Source organism: Parasteatoda tepidariorum, chromosome 4 (assembly GCF_982258835.1).
Source record: "Parasteatoda tepidariorum strain Cologne lab strain chromosome 4, Ptep-v5.0, whole genome shotgun sequence".
Classification (NCBI taxonomy): domain Eukaryota; kingdom Metazoa; phylum Arthropoda; class Arachnida; order Araneae; family Theridiidae; genus Parasteatoda; species Parasteatoda tepidariorum.
The window spans coordinates 97032583-97056344 of NC_141758.1; the positions used below are offsets into that span (position 1 = coordinate 97032583).

The 23762-nt window shown below is 30.2% G+C and overlaps 1 protein-coding gene across 1 annotated transcript in view; it reads left to right on the plus strand.

Moving 5' to 3' along the window:
• LOC107452260 (Iroquois homeobox protein 6a) overlaps nt 1-23762 on the plus strand; it is a 79605-nt gene that overhangs the window by 4220 nt on the left and 51623 nt on the right. The window lies entirely within an intron of this gene.

Here is a 23762-nt window from a genome sequence, read left to right on the forward strand (position 1 = left end):
ATTTTTTACCTTTCCCCTAAGTGAATTAGTACCATTATACCATTAATTTTGCCTTTATATATATATATATATATATATATATATATATATATATATATATATATATATATATATATATATATATATATATATATATATATATATATATATATATATATATATATATATATATATATATATATATATATATATATATATATATACAAACTCAGATATGTAGAATTGAAGAACTTTCTGATACGCATAGTTTTCTCAAATTCACTTCCTAAACTTGTTAACTGAACTCTTCAGTTACGTACTAATATCAATTTAAAGTAAAACAGCAACAAATTGGTTATTGTTACTGATGAAGCTGGGTTATGCATAGATTACAAAGCACTTGCATCACGATGGTGAAAGCTCTCCTATTTCATGACATGATCATAGAGTTGAGATAGTAGAATCAACTCTATGGACATGATAGGGCAGTACAGGCAGGAGAAGTTTTACCTCCCAAGGTGATGCTGAAAACGGCGCCCTTAAGAGGAGGCAATACCACGGGAGAAACTTTTTGTCGCAACTTCTCTTTGCCCTCCATTATCAATTTAAAATATAAAAGAAAGAAAAAAGGAGTTCTGGCAAACCTAGAGTAAACTATGAAGTTTCAATTGCTGGAGAAAAAAAAAAAACATTCAAACTATCAAAATGCAAACAAATTATTGGAAGAGAGCTTATCTATTGCGTAATCCTAAGTTATCGTCGTATAATTTAATTTTATTTTGATATTTTAGAAATTTCTTTTCAGTAATTGAAATTTCATGGCTTACTCTACGTTTGTCTGTAATCACTTTTTCTGTGCTTTAAATTAGTCATGGAGGTGAAAGAGAAATTGCAACGAACAATTTCTCTCGTGTTAAGGCGTCCTCTTAACTCACTTTCAGAAAGGGAAACTGAATTAAAAAAATAATAATAACGATAATAACTTATTTTTCTCATTGAATTGTCCCGTTGGGGGAGACACAGCGCTGTATAATATAATAATGTATTATATTTTAAATTCCAATTTTTCTACCAGGAAATTATAAAAACTGTATCAGCCCTAAATGTCCATTTAAGAAACATATGAACAAGATGAAATAGCACTTAACGATTTCAAGGTTGAAAAAAGAAAGCCATTAGTTTAGTGAGTGAAAATATCACCTAAAGTGTTCTAGAATAAATATGTATTGTAATTAATATTTTTAATGAGCATAATCTTTTGTGACATAGAAATTTATAAGTATAAGCGTTGAAATTTACTTTATCTTACTTTAGTTGTTTTACTTTCAATTGTTTTACTGTTTCATTTTCAATAGAAATTATTGCCAAAGAATTAACAGGCCTCTACCCACGCCTTCTTTCCATTCAAAAGGTTAAAAAAAATAAAAGGGTCATTTAATTAGATCAGGAGATATCGCGCTCGATAATTGGTTCCTATGAAATTTTTCTTAAAACATTAAACCAATAAAATGATTCGATTTGCGGTTTGGAGCGGGTCGTACGCGATTCTCTGTTTTTAGACTTTTTTAGAGTCTAACCTCGTTGCAACTTGAATTGATGAAAAGCGATTTGGATGACGCCAAAAAATTCTTTTGGCGTTAATTCATAAATATATACAGTTGAACCTCGATTTAATGAATTGATTGGGACAGAGAAATCCGTTCTTTAAATCGAGGCAATTCGTTAAATCGAATATCGATTTTTGTAAAGAATATGGTCTAAAATTATCAATGCAAAATAAACTTATGTATACAGATATTAAAACCGTTAAGTTTCCGGATTGTATCAGGAAAAAAAAAAAGATTAATATTGAATTACTTTGTTTTTGAAGTATCTGCAATATTTATTTACTTCGGAAATAAAGTTAGTAATGGTGTATGAAATATTTCCTGAATTACATATTTTTGAATAATGCCATTTTAAGAATCAGGTATCGTGTTGATATCAGTTTGTTAAAATAAAAAGGTTTTTTTTTTTGTAAATTATTTACTGTTGAGCCTCGATTTAACGAACTGATTGGGACCGGCAAATCCGTTCGTTAAGTCAAAGCAATTCGTTAAATCGAATATCAATTTTTATAAAGAGTATGGCATAAAAATATCAATTCAAAAATATCCTTAGATATACAAATATGAAAAAAAGTGATTACTGTTACTGCGAATTTAAAATTATATGTTATATGTAAGGAAATCAACTTTAAAATGATCTTAATTCTTTATCGCTACTTTCTTTTTAAAACTTAACACTTAATACATGCATCCAATTACACATTTGGATTAAGGTGTGAAATATTTAAAATTTTAAGTGCGAAAAATTCAAAGTTTTAGTTTTTTGTGCGAATTTTTTCCAGCGGTTGTTATTCGTTAAATCAAAGCTAAAAATTCGTTAAATTAGAGCATTTTAGCCCCCTTTTAATCTGGACAGAGAAAATAATCGTTAAATCGGAGAATTCGTTAAATCAAAGTATATTAAATTGAGGTTCGACTGTATCAAAAATCTTAAAACTAGTAACTCTTAACTATTTAAATATCTTTAAAAAATTGCTGATTGAAAAATTGTATTAGCATAATTCATTGAGAAAAAACTAATGGAGATTCTAAAATACCGCACTCTTAATATTGTGGCGTAACTACCACTATGAATATAAAATACCAATTCATTACTATATAAGACTTGATAGCTTGATTCTATCTTGTGGTACCTTTTGATTGATGAAGGTTGACATGGTCGATAATTTAATCCCCACATTGGTGACCCGGACGTGATATGTACTCGCAAACATCCATGCATGGTCCACATTAAACAGTTGATTTGCTCACAAAATAACGCTCAAAAATCCGGTGAAGTAAAGACAATTCTCCCGGCCAATAAATAAGCAAGGAAAAAAATAATACATAAATAGTTTAAATCAACTAGTGGTATTTGTTCATTGAATTCTAATAGAATAAATATCCGTCATCAGTTTATTTGTGAAAATTATATGTAAGGGATGGCTGAAACCGGTTTGCATTTGTTTACGTTCGTGTATCAATTGGTTAACATTGTAATGCAATGCGTTAAAAATAAATACAAATAGGAAGTATCTAAAAAATCTCCTGAATTAAAACCGATTACATGAATGTTTAAATATAAAAGTATTGCTCATAAACTCTTGCAAAGCACGTAACTATTAAAAAACTACAATGTGTCTAATAATTTGGCCTAATTATTATAATATACTAATATAATACCTGATATAATAAATATTCTATATTCTTAAAATATGTCGTCTAATTTATCCAATCGTCAAATTTATATTATATATCATCTAATTTAACCTATTAATATACGAACGTGAACAAGTGCAAACCGGTTTCAGTCACGTAAAAACAATAAAGCTGGATAGTTGTAAAGCTGGATAGCTGTATACCTAATACTTAAGATTTTACATTGAAACTTATTGTTCGTCTAATAGTTTTGCAAAGAACAATAATGATTCGCCAATACGCAAATTAACTGCTACTTATTGCTGACTCATTGTTAATACACCTTTCCCTATTCCGCTTGTAATGAAATATTAATGAAATACATATTATCTTTAAAATAAACATTTAAAACAAACTAAATATAGCCTCGTATTAAAATACTAATGCAGAAGAACGGGCTGTCGTTGTAGTAATGGGAAAATACTAATGATTATTACTATCAAGTGATTTTTGAAAACATTAGATATTATCTAACCAGAGGCAAATATAGGTTCATAAAAATATATATATATGAAAAATATATAAAAAACCTACACAAACACATGCGTTCAACTCAAATTACTTCAATAATAAACGTTTAGATTAATCGAATAAATAAGGGTAGTTATCGATTCCGCTAATAACTAATATTTGTAGAGAAAAGGAAATCTAAATTTAGTTTTCCAGAAAATCTTTTAATAACTATTTCATATATATATATATATATATATATATATATATATATATATATATATATATATATATATATAAAACAAATGTATAAATATATCAAAGAACAAAATGTGTAAAATATTTCGAAAATGAATCTTTACATGAATTTTAGAAATGAATTTTTACATAATTTTAAAATATCTAGTTTTACAAGTCTTGAAAAAAAATAAAAAAAAGCTGACCATTCTGAATAGATTTTAATCTAAGGATCGGATCTTCACGTTCTTGGACTCCATCTTAATAACTCGAGGGGGTGACATCGAGTAATCAGATTTTTGACCCCAAAATGAAAGGGGTAGTTGCAATCTGGGAAATAGGGACCTCATAGTTTGGTCAGGAGAACGATCCGTTTCGAGTCTTTAATGTTAATTTCATTTTTTGCGTATTTCGCTATATCTCGAGAACTTTTAAAGCGAAGTGAAAAATCCTTGGCCACAAAATTGAAAGATCCTTATGCCAAAAGTCTCAGTTGCCAATCAGCTAAATACAGGTGAAGAAGTCGGGTGCTCGCTACCGCGGGCAGGTACTTCAGCAAAGCCCATGTCATGTCAAGTTGGCCACAATTATAAAATTCGTTTATCCAAAGATAATTCCATGCAAAAAATAAATTTTAGTCAATATTTACTATTTTTTATTATTTTATTTAATAACAGTTGTAAAATTTTTAAATCAAAAGGTACTCAAATTTTAACATAATCTTAAAGAATCTAATTTTACAAGTCAAAATACAAAATTTGTCCGAAATCGCTTGAATAGTTCCCGAGAAATCAAATTTTAAATATACGACTTTTTTAAAATTAGATTTCTCAGGAACTATTCGAACGATTTCGCTCAAATTTTATATTTTGACATGTAAAATTAGATACTTTACAATGATGTAAAAAATTATATACCTTACAATTCAATATTTCTTTTGACTATTTCTAAATAAAATAATAGAAAATGGTAATTATTTACTAAAATTTAAATTTTGCGTGGAATTATCTTTGGATAAACAAATGTTATAATTTGTGGCGGAAATTTTTGAATTCGCCTAGTAAAGTTCTCGATATATGGTGAAATACGCAAAAAATAAAATTAACATTAAGGGTTACGGGATCTGAACTTTGGATAGCTCTTCTGACCAAACTATTAGGACATTATTTCCCAGATTGTGGCTACCCCCTATAATTTGGGGATCAAAAATCAGAATCCTTCGAAAAAAGTATGTTTATTCAGAGAAAGAACGTTTTCGCGCCTGATTTCGCAACTTAAAATATCGTCTGCACCAATTAATTAACATAGTTGTGGTCACCCCTTTAAGCCATTAAGTTGGAGTACTAGAACGTGAAGATTCGATCATTAGATCAAAAGTTACTCGGGTGGTCCGTATTTAATTTTGCGTACTGTAAAATGCTCGAAAAAAAGAAAATAAAAATGAAATACTTTGAATAAATTTTGATTTAATGATTATACTATAACGCACTAGGGCTCAATCGTTATGATTTGAGGAGGTAACTTCAAATATGCTAATTAGTTAATGCAAGCGATATTACGAAATCAGAGACAAAAACGTACTGTCTTTAAATAAATCTTTTCAATTAAATGTTTTTAAAAGATTTTAACTAAACAAATTTCGCACTTTTTTTCAATGAATCTTTTATTCTAATCTTTTCTTAAAGTTTTTTTTTCTTCGAAGGATTATGATGCATATGATTCTTGCCCCTAAAATCTGGAATTTTGGAAATATTTTCCGAATTGTTTGGTCGGGAAAGCGGTCAGAAATTATTTTGACCCCTCAATCTTAAGTCTTTGGTGCGTGTGTGTATTTCACCGTAGTTCAAAAATTTCCGAAGTGAACTAATAAAAATTTTGCACACATTTATTATAGTTAATCCTAAGATAATTCCATGTAAAAAAAATTTTACACTCATTTTTTTTTTCTATTGTTAAATTTAGTAACAGTCAAAATAATTTTGAATTGTGAGGTGTATGAATTTTTACATCAATTTAAAGAATGCAATTTTGTAAGGCGAATTACGAAATTTGAACGAAATAGCTGAAATAGTCACTTCGAAATCCAATATTAAATAGTGGATTTTTTAAAATTCGATTCTAAAAAAATTTTTAAAAAAAAGACCAAATATTGTAAAATAAAGAATGACGTATCGAGATATAGTGTTAAAAAAATCATTCGTTTACAATTTTTTTTTTATCTGTAATTGAAAAGTAAATTAAAGTAAGACAAAACAAAATTTCCAATCACTTACCTAAATACTAAAATTATATTTCATTAAAAAAATATCTTGCATATTTTCATAAAACTAGCATAATAGGACACACTAAAGAATTGAAGAGAATGAGCCTAATACTAAATGTAAAAGAGATAAGTCCACGTGGTCATTCTCAAAGGTCACTCCTGTTTTTGCCATTCGTTTACTTAGCGTGAAGCTTAATTAAAACTTTTACATAGAGAACTTTTAACCATAAAAAAGAGTTAATCTAAGAATACATAAATAAGAAATAAAAACCTGCAAATATATCTTTCAAGCAAACAACATTTTAAAAAAGAAGAAAATCGATAATTTAGTAAACATTAAATCTGGGCCTCGCTCGGCTCTCCGGGCGAACGGCTGCCTTGCCTGCCTCCCGGCCCTGATGATAGGGGAGGAAGGGTCAGCACTGCCCACTAACCATGTTTACTTTTCATGATATAATTGATGAATCAAAAACTGTGCTTATTTTGTGGAAAAAATATTTAAACCCATATTTGTAATAATATAAAATTTAAATAGAACAACAACAAAAAATGGCGTTGAGGAACACACCACCAAATCAAGCTTTCATATACTATTTAAAAGGGGCAATTTAAATCTAAAAACATGTAATAGAATAAGTAAGCACCAAATTCTCTCTCATTCGAACAAAACGAAAATTATTTTAACTTCCAAAATCACGCTTTTTTTCTTCTTCTTTTTTTATCATTTGCTATCGAGAGTTGTTTGTTGTTTGTGAGTAGTTGTGATTTGATTGAATGATTTGTTGTTCGCCGATAAAATAGATTTGCGTGCTTTTTGTTGTATCATATGGATAATTATATTTTAATTTTTAAATCTCTGTGGACTTTATTAAGTGATTTTATCGTGTATAATTTCTTCATTTTCCTTAAGCCTTGTTCGATTTCTCTGTGTGCGACACATACAGTGGCCAAATTATTAATTGCAGTATAAGATTCAAAGTAAAATCCTAATCATCAGTTGATATTATACAGCTTTATTGTTTTTATGCGACAGAAACCGGTTTGCATTTCTTAACGTTCGTGTATCCATTGGTTAAATTAGACGATATATGATATGAATTCGACAATTGGATAAATTAGACGATATATAAATATAGAATATTTATTATATCAAGTATTACATTAGTTTATTATAATTATTAGACCAAATAATTAGACGCACTGTAGTGTTTTAATAATTGCATGCTTTGCAAGAGTTCATAAGCAATACTTTTATATTTAAACTTACATGTAATGGGTTTTTATTCAGGAGATTTTTTTATGTACTTCCTATTTGTATTTATTTCTAACGTATTGCATTGCAATGTTAACCGATTGACACACGAACGTAAGCAAGAGTAAACCGGTTTCAACTGCGTAAAAACAATAATCAACAGTATCACCTGATAATTAAGATTTTTCATAGAGTCTAATCTTAATATTGTGTCCCTATTCATTAACGTTAAATATTTATTTTTTATGCGTAATTCTAAATTAAGGACGTTGAAGGTTTTAAGTACGTTAAATTAGAAATATTTTCAAATTTTTTTTATTTTTTTTTTAATCAATCAAATCTGCACGTCGGTATCAAGGCAAAGTGTTTCGAACGGCAACTGCTGGCGAAGCTTGGCGTCTGATGACATAAGTTGAGCTTATAGGTCAACAGGGGCTCAGTTGCCGCAACTACGCGATCCCGTCCTAACAAACCAACTCTTTAGTCAGAGTAAGACACGGTTCCCAGCAGAACACCGAATTCAAGCATCACTGGTTGCGTTCAGTGTGCGGGTGGTTGACCACTTGGATCAGTTTACGAAGGGACCGAGGGTGTGCGGTATTGGTCTTTGTTAAACTGTTCTATTGTAAAGTGCTCGACTTCGGGCGCAGGTCGTCGGGCTACCGAAGCAGGGATGCCATCCCCTCTGCAGGGGACCAAAATTGTGTTGGATGGTCTTCGGATCATCCTCAGGGATGTTTCCCAGACCGTCGCCAACAGCCCATTGTGTAGCTCTACTGCGACATAAATAAAATCACAACTACAACTTTAGTCAGAGGCAAATGCGATCCAATTTAACGACAACCCAATTTCGGCAAATACCCTGTTTTGAGCCATAGTGGCTCAGGATATAGAGCGCTCGCCTCCCAATGAGGTCCTCCTCCGACTCGCACCGACCACATTGCCGACGTGAAATAAATTGTGATGGCATGTCTTCGGATCATTCTCCGGGATGTTTCCCAAACCGTCGCCAATAGCCCATTGTGCAGCTCTAGTGCGACGTAAATTAACAATAACAACAATAACCGACGTGAAATATTCTCAGTGGTAGACGGATCATGGGTTAGAGTCCCCTTGCCATCAGACTAACCGTGGGATGTTTTCGTGGTTCTCCTCTTTATGTAATGCAATAGAGAGTTAGTTCCATCAAAAAGTCCTCTACGAAAGCAAATTTCTCCCAATACTTTAAGTACGAATAAAATGTAATTTATTCGTATTTAAAGAAATTGGGATTTTCTTCTGGATTGGGTTGAAAATTACAAACATAAGGAGTTAAACATTGCTAATCGCAAACCAAAAATTCGGTCGGCTGTTCAACGACGGTTATAAACTAAAATAAAAAAATTTCGAAAATCTTTTCTTTATGTAACGCAAATTTTGGTTAGTTCCCTCAAAAAGTCCTCCACGAAAGCAAATTTCTCCCAATACTTTACTCTGGCGTTCCCTTGTCTTCTGGATTAAGTTCAAAATTACAAGGATACGGAGTTGAACATTCGTAGCTCTAGACTGAAAATTCGGTCGGCTGTTCAAGAACGGTAATAAAAGCTTCAGGCTGCTTCAGATGGAGATTCAAACGCAATGAAAGTGCTTCCTTTAATAGAAACTAAAATTTCCATTAAAACTTATTTCGATTTCAGAGTTAAACTAACGATGGGTTTAGAATACGAATTCGCGTGATGAATAAAATACAACGGACCTATCAGATTCAATTTGGCATCATTTTAAAAATGACGTTGCAAAGCATAATTTCTAGTAATGACGGCATTATCTGTAACTTTATTTGTGCATAGATCGGGGCATAACACTTCGCGTGTCGGTTGTCATTAGAGGGCGTGCTCAGACATGATTAGATTGGTGGATGCATCACCAAACCATGACACTGCCGCCACCCCTTTCCGAAACTCATTTACATAACCGAAATATTGCGCTGATTGTTAACAATAAGAATTAAGATAATTTACAAAATGTGGCTGATCGTGTTAACATGATGTTTTTCTGATGGCCTTTACAATCGATGACTTCGGTTTTAAAGGAAAGAGCGACAAGCGGTAGTTTTTAAGAAAAATAAAGCATTTATGTGACTCAAGCGTGCCTTTTAATGTAGAAAGGGAGGTACAATAAAGTTCATTAACGACAATGATATTGCCTATGCACGATATCGTAGAGAAGACGCATCTCCTCCAATTAAGCAAACTCAATTAGAATAGGAAAGTGGTCTCATCAGTTTTTTAACGATATAATAACGAACGATAACGTTTTGAACGAATGATATAAAGTAATGCTAAAAAGGCTATCTTAATCGTTTTCCAATAGCATATGTCCCTAAAAATGTATTACATCAACTGTTCCTTAAAATGAGTTCAATTTTCTTTATTTTGTGTGGAACAAACAATTTTTGTCATTATGTAGTATTGAATGTTTTATTAGCCTATACAATAAAACGAACTATTTCGTAGTATAGAAATTTTAAAGGTTCATTACGTGTTGCTAATTATTGGGTGCGTATAAACACGTTGGTTAATTTCGGCTCAGGCATGATTTACATTGTGTTAAGTGAAAATGTACTCAATTTTTATTCACGACAGTTGAAAAATTGGAACTCTCAAACCATTTTCTTTTCACTCAATTTCAAAATTTATGAAAAAAAATAGATTCAGAGAGCTTTAACTTAGAAAAATCACCAATTTTTCGAAAAAAAAGTCGTTGTGGCTCAGAGGATAGAGTGTTCTCTTTCCAATGAGGTGTATCGGGTTCGAATCCGAGCCTTGGCTGGTCGATACGAATTCGCATCCGGCTTGCACCGACCACAGGTATGACATAAAATATCCTCAGTGGTAGACGGATCATCGGTGAAAGTCCCTTTGCCGTCATGCTAACCGTGGGATGTTTTCGTGGTCTTCATTTTTATGTAACGCAAATGTTGTTTTGTTCCCTCAAAAAGCCCTCCACGAAGGGAAATTTCTCCCATAACTTGATCCCTTGTCTTCTGGATTGGGTTAAAAATTATAAAAATACGAAGTTGAACATTGCTATAGTCGTAAACTGAAAATTCGGTCATCTGTTCAACTATGGTTATAAAATAAAAAATAAAAAATCTTTCAAAAAAAAGCCGTATTTTTTAAGTTCCATTTCTCAAATTTTGTTTTTAATATTTTCTGATATTCAAAATATTTCTCAATTCCTAAATTTTGTATTTTGCTTTGTAAAATTGCATTCGTTAAATTAATGTTTTAAATAAAGTAAAAAAATTTAAAAAAAAAAAACATATACTTAGCAGTTGAAAACTATTTCGGCTGTTATTAAATAAAGTAATGAAAAAAATTATTATTTAAAGTTGTTTCTTGCAGGGAATTTTTTTTTGAACAAACGGACTTTATAATTGTGCGTAAAAACTTTTTAAAAAGTTGTATATTAACATTATATTAACGCAATATAATATATAATATATGTAATATAAATATTATATATATTATATATATATAATATATATTATATATATAATCTATATATTATATGTATTATATCTATTATATATAATAGATATTATATATGTTAACGCAAAATGTAATATTAACATTAAGGGGTCCAAACTTCAGACCGCTCTTCTCACCAAACTATTGGGAAACTATTTCCCAGATTACGGCCACCTCGTTTATTTTGGGTAGCAGAAATTCAAATTTGTCGAAAAAAAGGAATGTTTATTCAGAGAACGTACGTTTTTGTGTCTGATTTCATGACTTAAAATATCGTCTGCAGTTATTAAAAGGCATATTTTGGGTCACTCTCTTGAACTATTAAGATTGAGTCGTAGTACCTGAAGATCCGATTAGTAAATCGAAAGTTATTCAGAGTGTTCCTTTTTTTTTCTTCTTTGCGCATTGTACAAAGTGATGCCTCAGCAATAAAGATTCTAAGCTGTCATTGTAAAAGACCGGGGTTTAATGTCCAGGATGAGGTTTGCAATTGGGATGCCACAACTAAAACGACTTTCTTTTAAATATGCCGACTACAAACTACTTTCTAAATGCAGTCTCTACTTTGTTTCTTTTCGAAGACAAACTCAATTTTCACCAATATTCGAAATGATTTTGAATTAAAAATTGACTTGGTTAAATAGGGGGAGATATTAAGACGTTTATTTCATGTTTACAAGAAGTAGTTTCTAATTCTGAAGCACTTTGTACGAATTTGTTCTTTTAACTTTCAAAATCTATGCTTTTCTTAGACAATGCTTTAAGAAATGCTAGGAAATTATCGAATATTTGTGATTTAAGTGATCAATAATTTTTTATATCCTCCAAGATATAAAGTACAGAGCGAAAAAAGAAAGAAAAACGGACCACTATGAATAGTTTTTGATCTTCCCGTTCTGGAACACAATCTTAATGGGGTGACCGTAAGGGGGTGCTTAAGGGGGTGACCGTAAATATGATAATCAATTAATGCAGACGATATTTTAAGTTACGAAATCAGGCACAAAAACGTGCTTTATAGAACACGAATTTTGAAAAAGTCAAATATTTAATATTCGATTTCTCACGAACAACTCGACCGATTTCGCACCGATTTTTCCGAGTATTCAGACGTAGATCTTACTAACGCTCAGCAGAGGCATTCTCATTACGTACGTTGATGGGCTCACGAAGGATTTGCACCAATCAGATTCGAAAAGTTTTTGCGTTTGAACTTCGTTTCTTTATTAAACTAACGTTAAAATTAGATTGTCAGGAATCACTACATACTACTGTTTTATTGTTTCGCACTACTCACCATTCTACTCTCTATTTCTACACTATTTCTTTCAAAAAGTAGCGCTCTACACTACAAACTACGGAAAAAATAACGACTACAGTAGTTTCTTTACATCCGACTACTGCATAAAATACTAAATTGCTTTCTGTGAAATAAAATCCTGCAAAATTTCTTTCTAAATGTTTATCAAATAACATTTTATTGCAAAAATCAAATAACATTTTATTATGACTCCTGTAATAAAATGACTTGCAATAAAATGTAATTTTATTGCAAGCCACAATTATAAACAAAGATTACTCTATTTCCGACCACTGTATAAAATACTAAATTGTTTTCAGTGAAATAAAATCTTACAAAATTTCTTTTTAAATGTTTATCAAATTACATTTTATTGCAAAAATCGAATTACATTTTATTGTGGCTCCTGTAATAAAATGACTTGCAATAAAATGTAATTTTGTTGTCAGCCACAATTATAAACAAAGATTACTCTACTTCAGACCACTGTATAAAATACTAAATTGTTTTCAGTGAAATAAAATCTTACTAAATTTCTTTTTAAATGTTTATCAAGTTACATTTTATTGCAAAAATCAAATTACGTTTTATTGTGGCTCCTGCAGTAAAATTACTGTCAATAAAATGTAATTTCATTGCAGGCCACAATTATAAACAACATTACTCTACTTCCGAGCACTGTGCGAAATACTAAACTATTTTCAGTGAAATAAAATCTTTCAAAATTTCTTTTTAAATGTTTATCAAATAACATTTTATTGCAAAAATCAAATTACATTTTATTGTGGCTCCTGTAATGAAATGACTTGCAATAAAATGTAATTTCATTGCAGGTCACAATTATAAACAAAGATTACTCTACTTCCGACCACTGTGCAAAATACTAAACTATTTCAGTGAAATAAAATCTTTCAAAATTTCTTTTTAAATGTTTATCAAGTAACATTTTATTGAAAAAATCAATTTACATTTTATTGTGGCTCCTGTAATAAAATGACTTGCAATAAAATGTAATTTCATTGCAGGCCACAATTATAAACAAAGATTACTCTACTTCCGACCAATGTATAAAATACTAAATTGTTTTCAGTGAAATAAAATCTCGCAAAATTTCTTTTTAAATGTTTATCAAGTAACATTTTATTGAAAAAATCAATTTACATTTTATTGTGGTTCCTGTAATAAAATGACCTGCAATGAAATGTAATTTCATTGCAGGCCACAATTATAAACAAAGATTACTCTATTTCCGACCACTGTATAAAATACTAAATTGTTTTCAGTGAAATACAATCTTGCAAAATTTCTTTTTAAATGTTTATTAAATAACATTTAATTGCAAAAATCAAATTACGTTTTATTGTGGCTCCTGTAATAAAATGACTTGCAATAAAATGTAATTTTGTTGTCAGCCACAATTATAAACAAAGATTACTCTACTTCAGACCACTGTATAAAATACTAAATTGTTTTCAGTGAAATAAAATCTTACTAAATTTCTTTTTAAATGTTTATCAAGTTACATTTTATTGCAAAAATCAAATTACGTTTTATTGTGGCTCCTGCAGTAAAATTACTGTCAATAAAATGTAATTTCATTGCAGGCCACAATTATAAACAACATTACTCTACTTCCGAGCACTGTGCGAAATACTAAACTATTTTCAGTGAAATAAAATCTTTCAAAATTTCTTTTTAAATGTTTATCAAATAACATTTTATTGCAAAAATCAAATTACATTTTATTGTGGCTCCTGTAATGAAATGACTTGCAATAAAATGTAATTTCATTGCAGGTCACAATTATAAACAAAGATTACTCTACTTCCGACCACTGTGCAAAATACTAAACTATTTCAGTGAAATAAAATCTTTCAAAATTTCTTTTTAAATGTTTATCAAGTAACATTTTATTGAAAAAATCAATTTACATTTTATTGTGGCTCCTGTAATAAAATGACTTGCAATAAAATGTAATTTCATTGCAGGCCACAATTATAAACAAAGATTACTCTACTTCCGACCAATGTATAAAATACTAAATTGTTTTCAGTGAAATAAAATCTCGCAAAATTTCTTTTTAAATGTTTATCAAGTAACATTTTATTGAAAAAATCAATTTACATTTTATTGTGGTTCCTGTAATAAAATGACCTGCAATGAAATGTAATTTCATTGCAGGCCACAATTATAAACAAAGATTACTCTATTTCCGACCACTGTATAAAATACTAAATTGTTTTCAGTGAAATACAATCTTGCAAAATTTCTTTTTAAATGTTTATTAAATAACATTTAATTGCAAAAATCAAATTACGTTTTATTGTGGCTCCTGTAATAAAATGACTTGCAATAAAATGTAATTTCATTGCAGGCCACAATTATAAACAAAGATTACTCAACTTCCGACCACTGTATAAAATACTGAATTGTTTTCAGTGAAATAAAATCTTACAAAATTTCTTTTTTAATGTTTATCAAATTTCATTTTATTGCAAAAATCACGTAACATTTTATTGCAAAAATCACATAACATTTTATTGCAAAAATCGAATTGCATTTTATTGCGAGACGCAAATATAAACAAAGATTACTCTATTTCCGAAAACTGTATAAAATACTAAAAAAATTTTGAATGTTTTTCTAATTACATTTTATTGCAAAAATCAAATTACATTCTATTGCAAAAATCAAATTACATTTCATTGTGGCTCTTGAAATAAAATAACTTGCAAGAAAATGTAATTTTATTGCAAGGCACAATTATAAACGAAGATTAGCTTTATACTTGAGCTTTAAACATTTGAAATATCTCGCAAATACTGCAACCTTATTCAGTTGATTATCTTCAGTTAATTATAATGTTAATTAGTTCAGTTGCTAATTCAGTTGATTATCTTTAACTGAAATTCATATAAATGCGATATATAAGAACGCGTATAAGTAACGTTAAAAGGGTGGGGATAAAAACAGGATATGATATTACCTTTAAAATAAATTGTTATTCTCCCCTTTATTTAACTGAATACTTAAAAAAATAAAAAATAAAAATGAATGAATAAAGTTCAGCTATTACAAATCAGAAATAGTTTTTTTCTTTGAATACTATTAGTATTATTAATTTTATTTCTGGGTATAACATGAAAAAGATTTGCTTTCATTGTCCTTATAAACAAAGTGGTTAAATAAAACGGTATTTCCTATTAGTACTGCAAATTTTAGTGTTACTTTATACCAACCAAGTCAGTTGGCACACACTAAAATTACTTAGAGGGTAGATAATAGCCGTCGATAAAATAGAATTGCTAACATTTATCTTGTTGACGGAAGTGCCCGAGGGTTGATTTCATTAATATCAATGAGGTTTTTAGCTACAAAGTATATCGCTGGCAGGTGCTGAGGGTTTGTTTACCTCGTCGCTGTGGGTAAAAGATCAGTAATACTTGAGGCTGAAACCCCTCACTTATTTTCTGAAACAAAAAGATTCAATTCTATTTAACAAATAATCACAGGCTATTTGCTGTAAAATCCCCGGATTATTCTTATAAACCAAGCAAACGAAACAAAATAGGGAAAGGTAATTGCTGGAACTCCTATTTAAAACATCTCTAAATTTCTTCCTAATGAAAATTAAAAAGCTGAAAAAATTAAAAAGCTGAATTGAAAGTGCATCGCTGTGGGTAAAACACCGGTAATACTTGAAACTGAAGCCCTCACTCATTTTCTGAAACGAAAAGATTCAATTGGATTTAGCAATTAATCACAGGCTATTTGCTTTAAAATCCCCGGATTATTCCTATATACAGGCAAACAAAATAAAACGGGGGTAAGGGATTGTTGAAACTCCTATTTAAAACATCTCCAAATTTCTTCCTAATGAAAATTAAAAGGCTGAAAAAATTAAAATTCTGTATTGAAAGTGCATCGCTGTGGGTAAAACATCTCTAATACTTGAAGCTGAAACCCGTATCATTTTCTGAAACGAAAAGATTAAATTGGATTTAGCAAATAATCACAGGCTATTTGTTTTAAAATCCTCAGATTATTCTAATGGAATAAACAAACAAAACAAAATAGGTGGAGGGGATTGCTTAAACTCCTATCTAAAGCATCTCTAAATTTCTTCCTAATAAAAATTAAAAATCTGAATTGAAAGTGCATTGCTGTGGGTAAAACACCGGTAATACTTGAAGCTGAAACCCTCAGTCATTTTCTGAAACGAAAAGATTCAGATTTAACAAATAATCACACACTATTTGTTTTAAAATCCAAGGATTATTCTTATAAAATAAGCAAACAAAACAAAATAGGTGGAAGGGATTGCTGAAACTCCTGTATATAACATCTCTAAATTTCTTCCTAATAAGAATTAAAAAGCTGAAAAATTTAAAAAGCTGAATTAAAAGTGCATCAATGTGGGTAGAACACCGGCAATACTTGAAGCTGGAGCCCTCAGTCATTTTCTGAAACGAAAAGATTCAATTGGATTTTACAAATAATCACAGGCTATTCGTTTTAAAATCCTCGGATTATTCTTTTAAAATAAGCAAGCAAAACAAAATGGGGGGGAGAGGATTGCTTGAACTCCTATATAAAAAATCTCCAAACTTCTCCCGAATAAAAATTAAAAATCTGAATTGAAAGTGCATCGCTGTGGGTAAAACACCGATAATACTTGAGGCTGAAACCCTTAGTCCTTTTCTGAAACGAAAAGATTCAATTGGATTTAGCAAATAATCAAAAGCTTTTGGTTTTAAAAATCTCCGGATTATTCTTATAAAATAAGCAAACAAAGCAAAATAGGTGGAGGGGATTGCTGAAACTCCTATTTAAAAGCATCTCTAAATTTCTTCCTAGTAAAAATTAAAAAGCTGAAAAAATTAAAAATCTGAATTGAAAGTGCATCGCTGTAAGAAAAACACCGGTAATATTGAAGCTGAAGCCCTTAGTCATTTTCTGAAACGAAAAGATTCAATTGGATTTAACAAATAATCACAGGCTATTTTGTTTAAAAACCCCGGATTATTCTTATATTTTATTTTTTTATATATATATATATATTTTAATATTTTTATTTTTTTATATATTTTTTTAAAAATATTTTTTTTATATTTTTATTTTTTTTAATATTTTATATTTTCTAACCGTCGTTGAACAGCCGACCCAACCTTTGGATTTACGACTACTAATGTTTAACTCCGTAGCCTTGTAATTTTGATCCCAATCCAGAGGACAAGAGAAGCACCATGGATTAAGTATTGGGGAGAAATTTGCTTTCGTGGAAGACTTTTTGAACCCGCATTTGCGATACATGGAGAGGAAGACCACGGGAACCTCCCACGGTTAACCTGACGGCAGGGAGACTATAACCCATGAACCGTTTACCACTGAGGATATTTCCCGTCAGCACTGTGGTAGGTGAAAGCCGGATACGGAATTCGTATCGACTGGAATTCGAACCCGGTTCACCTCATTGAAAGTCGAACGCTCTATCCCTTAGCCAACGCAGCTCAATGCATTCTTATAGTAATAAATTAGATTTGAATATCACAAAAAAAGAATCAGGTATGTTCCATGAAAAGCAATGATCAACTCTTGGACATTGATTTCAACTGCAATCGTGTGACTTTTTTAAATAGTTTTGTAATGCACATTTTTTTTTAATGCTTACTAATTCCCGTGGAAAATTTTCAAGAAGAAAACAATGAAAATATAAAAATGAAAATATAAAAATTAACCGAAGCTGACGCCGTTAGGGGGTACCAGCTCCAGAAGTCGTAAAAACACAAAACCTATTCTTGCTTTCCTTTTTTTCTTCTTTTTTTTTTCTGCGCATTAAATGTGGGCGTAGTTTTCAAATTTCAGTTCGGTTAAAGATTTTCAGAAAGTTGTGTGCTTTGGCTTGAAATAGGACCTTTTTTAAGTAGGTTTTTTCAACAATGTTTTCCTTTTGTAATTAGTAGAGCCCGGATTTTGATGACCTAAAAAATCTCAACTAATGCCCTTAAAAAGTGCAAAAAATTCCCTTAAAAAGGGCAAAAAATGCCCTTAAAAATGCAGAAATTGCGCAAAAAATGCCTTAAATAAAGCAAAAATATTGAATTAAAAAACATTTTGGTCTTTAAAATTATTATGAGTCATTTAAAAAATATAAAGCAATGCAATACTTGTTCTACGTTCATTGAAGTTTGAAAAATATGTTTCATATCCTAAAATAACAAATAAAGGAAAATATATTGACACCAAAATATTTTTATTTTGTATAGAAACTTTTATGGATATAACAACTTCCATCTCATAATATTACTGAACATCAGAATTACATTGGATTATTAAATGTTTTTTGATAATTTGAAATGTAAGCGAGTGTCTCTTGTCTGAAAGTATATTTTCGTTCCTGCAGAAGCTTCTTTCAACGTCTACTGATGTTATAGGTGACTACTGATGTCTTGAAAAAGACGGTCTCACTTACTGACAATTCTTCTTCAATTTGAAAAGATTTTGCTTCACCTGTTAATATTCTATAGATTTTCTTCATTGTTTGGAAGCCAGTGTAATAATGAAAATTGATAAAAAATAGTAAAAATTGGAAAAAACTAACAAAAAACTTTAAAAAATGCATTAAAATGCAAAATACGCCCCAAAATTTAAAGAAAAATGCCCTATAAATCTTAAAAAATGCTCTAAAAGACAAAAAATGTCCAAAAATGCAAAAAATACAAAAAAATGCAAATGTCATCAAAATCCGGGCCTTAGTAATTAGTTTATGTAACTTACTTTTGTGTTTTGTTTTTGTATTTTGTATTTCTTCTCTCTTTTCCTGAACTTCTTACAAAACCTTTGGGGTACAGAAAGAGAAATTTTTAGACATTTGTCTTACTCTCTCGATAGAAGAAAGGTTTTTAGGTCATTCTCACTGAAAAGGTATAAATAGACTGAAAAAGTTTCTTAAATGAAAGTAATTAAAAAAGTGATAAAAATTACATAAATGCCTTTATTTGTTTTTGTTATATGTCCTTATAATAATGGTCAAGTTCTCTATTTTATTTTTTGCAAGATTTAAAATATCTTAAATTCTGCCTTGTCCACGGAGGAGATGTAATAGTCAACGGAGGAGACATTTTATGTTATAAAATATAAAATGTCAATGAAGACTAATTCATTAATTATTGGTTACAACTGATATGAGTTTAACATTAATAAGTAAATAATAAAATATTTCATTATTAGAGATAGAGCTACTTCCGATTAATCATGCTGCTATGAAAGGAAACATCCATTTTTAACCTAGGTGTACAATTTTTTAAGTAACTGAAAATTAATAAATTAAAATGTAAAGACTATTGAAATAAAAATTCAGACTCCACATGAAAGTTGAGTGTTGAGGGTACTCTTTTATGAACATTTAATGCCAGTTAAACATACTGTCATCCAAATAACGTTTTTGTTTTTTCTCTTTTCTTCTTGTTATTGTTTCTTTTTTCCCTGGGCACAAATGGCCTGCTCTATCAATTTCTAGAAATTTAAGTACATTTAATCACGATTTTTCTGTTAAATCTTTTTCTGATACAAATTTTAAAGTTTCTTTTTTTTTTTTTTTTTTTTTTTTTTTTTTTTTTTTTTTTTTTCTTTTTTTTTTACTTTCTTCAAGCAATATAAGGTTTTCTTTTAATTTCTGTCTAGCTTGTCTCATACTAAGTTTTTTCTGTTCCCTTCTCTTTTCCATTTGAACATTTGATTGCTTTCTTTTTTTACATTTTGGTTTTGCCATTATTTTCCTAAAATTTGAGGAGAAAAAAAAATGCTAAACATCACAGAAATTATTTTGAAAAATTGCCAATATTTACTTCTCCGATAAGAAAAAGTTAAACTTAATTGATTTTCTTTAAAAATACAAACAAATTAGCAAATTTGTTCCATTTTAAAAAATATCAATTAAAAGAAAATAGTTTTTTAATTATTAAAATTGTATTATGGTTATCTAACACATTGTCTCTTCCATTGACTGTGTCTTCTCCTCCGTGGATTTGTTATGTCCACGAAGGGGAAATCCACGGAGGAGACAAAAACTAGTTCTTGAATTTTTCTGATTTTTGATTTTAAAGTTACAAAAACGGCGCAGTTCTTTTTATTAAATATACTATTTTTGCAATCTAAAATTCATAAATCAAAAATGAAATAATTTTCTCTTACCTTCTTTATGATGTCCACGGCGTATACGGTGAGAACTTTGTCAAACCCCAGTTGAACACAACAATCCAAAACTGACACCAAAGAGAACAAAAACAACTGATAGTTAACATCGGAAAATAGAATGGTTACCTTTCCCACCTGCAGTCTTAGAGGGATTTCGCATATACTGCCCTTTATTGCATATTTACCGAACTATATTAATTGTCCATGGAGGGAGATTTCACTTTTGATGGACAAGTTTACTGGTCATTTATTTTATAAAAATAAATTTTCTTTAAAAAAATATCAAATAAAAAGTTATTATAAACATTTAACTAGTTAAAACTACAAAAATCATTAAAATAACATTTAAATTGTTTAACAGCCATTCAAAATTATTTTGAGTCGCAGACGTAGGGACGTCCTCGGAGAGGATTTTAGGTATGTTTATTAAAAAATAAGAATGAAATATTAAATACATTTAGCAGAAATGCATATGATTTGTTAGTTAGAGCTTTACGAAAAATGATGAAGAAAAATATTAAGAAATCTGCTGTTCTTCCTAATATTTATTACTAAGGGACTTAAAAAATCACCTTTTTGTGAGAATGACTCTTTTGAGCTTTTATGATTTCCGGAGCTGGTACAGCCTCAAGACTTCAGCTTCGGTTGTCATTTTTATATTTTCATTGTTTTCTTCTTTAAAATTTTCTATTGGTTTAAATTTTCTTATAAAATTTCTGCTGCATTGCGCATTTTTCCTTTGGAATTGCAATATTTAACTGCTTTATGCATGGTTTTTGCTTTCCCTTTTTACTACTTATTCCCGTTGAATAGAATCCACGGCTTCAGGAAAAGAAAACCTAATGTATAAAATATTAAATGCAGTCAAATCCCGTTTTAGTGAAATCCGACATATCGAAAATTTCAATGTAACGAATATTTTCCAAAACCCCAAAGGAATCTCCATAGAAACGAGGGATTAAAAATACCGATATTACGAAACTCGTGGCCCGATTTAACGAAGATGAAAATAAGCAATAATTCTCATTTTCTCTCGTGATTAAAAACACTTTTCCATTCTTCAAAAGTACACAATGATCTCAGAATTCAAATATTTTTGCATCCTCAAAATAAAAAGTTTAATAAAAGATGAAAAATCAGAAAATGTGCATAATTTGGAGAAGTTTGTAATTTCTACTTTTTCTAATTCATTTGTACTGAAAAAAATTACAGTTTGCGTAATTTCTGATAGGTAAGTGGTAATAAATCCATTGTTCTTTTCAATTTAATTGTTTTTGCGAGCTCTTAAAATATTGATTTTATATTTTCTAAATGCAGAGTACAAATAGATCAAAACTGTCATTAAATGTAGTATTTAATATCTTTTTCATGCAAAAAATTCCAATGCGACGAAATAATTTTGGTTAATACAGAAATTCGCAATATCGGTATAACGAATTTTCGTTATTGCGTAGCGATTGCTTCGTTCCCTAGGAATTCGCTAAAACGGGATTCGACTGCATTAGACAACAATTTTTACTGATGCTGTTTAAATCTTAAAAATATAATACTTCCATTTGTTCTAGTCCGAATGAATTCCTGTTCCTTGAAAAAACGGCAGAATTTTCTGTTGCCGTTTTTTGCGAATTCTGCCGGTCTTCGATTTTTCTACGCCAAGACAATATATGTACCTCAAATCGACATATAAACAGAGGTCTGAGCCGTGATGGCTCAGGGGACAGAGCGTTCGCCTTCCAATGAGGTGAACCGGGTTTGAATGCCGGAGATGTCTGGTCAAAATGAATCCGCATCCGGCTTGCACCGACCACAGTGCTGACTTAAAATATCCTCAGTGGTAGGCGAATCATGGGTTAGAGTCCCTTTGCCGCCAGGCTAACCTTGGGAGGTTCTCGTGATCTTCCTATCCATGTAACGCAAATGTGGGTTAGTTCCATCAAAAAAAGTCCTCCACGAAGGCAAATTTCTCCCACTACTTGATCTAGGAGTTCCCTTGTCATCTGGAATGGGTTCAAAATTACGAGGCGACGGAGTTGAACATTAATAGTCGTAAACCCAAAAATTTGTCTGCCGTTCAACGAAGGTTATAAAATAAAATTAAAAATAAACAGAGGTCTACAAAAATGAGACATTTTTTGGAGCCAGAATGTTATAGAGTAAGCTTAACAGATTTTATGTGCTAAAACATTTAACGCTTCCTTTCGGGAGCCTTTATAAGGAAATACATTTATACAGTCCATTTTTGTCCTATTCCCTGTTTTAATTTTGTTGCCATCATTTTCAACTTTTTGTTACCTTGATGTGCGACCTGTTAAGGTGGTATGCAAATTAAGTATACTTGTTTAACCCCTCACAGAACGGCTGTGAGCACTTGACAAACACTTAAATGAGCTCTTGCTTATTTCTATGAGTCTAAACATTTGAACTCTTTTCTTACTTTTATTCTTTCTTTCTAGTAAAAAGTGTTATCAGAAAGGAATAATTAATTATAGGTTGAATAGAAACTTCCTTCATCGTATTTGGTAGTCTCTATATTTGGGTCATGAACAATTAGTGTGATTAATTAATGCCTTTTTGAAATTGGCGAATTGTGTGCTCAGAACAATAGGAATTTTTCATTGGGGCGGAGATTAAAGTGTTGATAACATCTGCCATTGAGGAGTATTCGATTAGTCGAATGAGGCGGAGAAATTTCCTCACGCCTGCTCATTTTCTACGGTTTATTCGAACAAATTGTATTCTAAATATTTTTAGAGGCGAGGGAAATGAAATAACCTTTCTTTCTTTCTTTCTATTGCTTTCCTTTTCTTTCTTTCTTTTTTTACTCAATATCTTTTTATATTTTTAAGTGAATGATATGCTTATTTAATGATTGTTATGAGCAGAGCTACATAGATGATGACCTAAAAAAATGTTAAAAAAATGCCGTTAAAATATTCTCATAATATAAATAATGCCGTTATAAATGCCGTTCTGAATATTTCTACTTTAGAGGCAAAGGAGATGAAATAACCTTTCTTTTTCTATCTTTCTATTTCTTTCTTTCCTTTTTTTTTTTTTTTTTTACTATTACGTTAAAAAACGTCGCATTCTGAATATTTTTACTTTAGAGGCAAGGGAGACGAAATAACCTTTCTTTTTTTTTTTTCTTTCTTTCGTTTTCTTTCTTTTTTTTTTTTTTACTTTTTATTTTTACTATTTTTTTAGTGAATGATATGCTATTCTTATGATTGTTATGAGCAGGACTAAATGGTTGATGACCTAAAAAATTGTTAAAAAAATGCCGTTTAAA